The sequence below is a fragment of the Gavialis gangeticus genome, unplaced genomic scaffold (genome assembly GCF_001723915.1).
Source record: "Gavialis gangeticus isolate Ggan-Ray unplaced genomic scaffold, GavGan_comp1, whole genome shotgun sequence".
In the NCBI taxonomy this organism is placed as follows: domain Eukaryota; kingdom Metazoa; phylum Chordata; order Crocodylia; family Gavialidae; genus Gavialis; species Gavialis gangeticus.
Window position 1 is genome coordinate 17,740,221 of NW_017728996.1, and position 761 is coordinate 17,740,981.

The window sequence follows — 761 nt, forward strand, 5'->3', positions numbered from 1 at the left end:
TGGGGGGGGGGGGGTGAGAGAATGGGTCAAGGATCGAGAACTGTTCTGTAGTCATGGGGTGTGTGTGTGTGTGTGTGTGATGAATCTTAAGGCCTGAGTTGGAGGTTTTCATCTGCTTGGTAAATGCACTGGACCTTCTGTTTAGGGGTAGGTGGGGTTAGAACTGTATTAAATGATTGAGTTCAGGAGAACCAATGCAGGGCAAGGATGGGTTAGGCAGACAGCCTTGCTTGTTCAGGCTGCTTTATTAGGTATGATTCTAGGGGTGCTACTAACAGTCACAGTGTGCTTTGTACTCCACTTTCCTAAAAGAACGGGAGACAACCCTTTTATCCCTCTGTCTTGCTGTCTTATGAAGTGCTGATATAGCAGGAGGCCCTGCCCACTAGCTATGCCTTTGGAAACTGATGTAGGAATCGTTTAAGTTGCCAGGACTTCCAGTCCATTCCGCTACATCATGGATATTGTCCAGCACTGTCTGTTTCTGGCTGTGGTAGAAACTCCTGCTGGGACCTCTTCAGCTGTTAGAAAGCATGACGGTCAACACCAGACGACAAAGCCAACATATTTAATAACTTCTTTGCCTCTGTCTTCCTCAGTAAGGACCAGAACTGCCACCTCCCTGCTGGGCCCCCTTTGGGCCCTGGGGGAGGCTCACCTGGGCCTAGAGTGAGTGAGGATTTAGTTAGGGAGCTTCTGGAGGGGCTGGACATTAAGTCAGCCGGCCCGGATGATCTTCACCCTAGAGTCCTGAAGGAACT

General features: G+C 49.9%; 1 protein-coding gene across 1 annotated transcript in view; it reads left to right on the top strand.

Annotated features, from left to right (window-relative positions):
- Window positions 1-761, top strand: part of ABHD2 (abhydrolase domain containing 2) — an 80,665-nt gene that overhangs the window by 64,550 nt on the left and 15,354 nt on the right. The gene's annotated exons all lie outside the window — the stretch shown is intronic.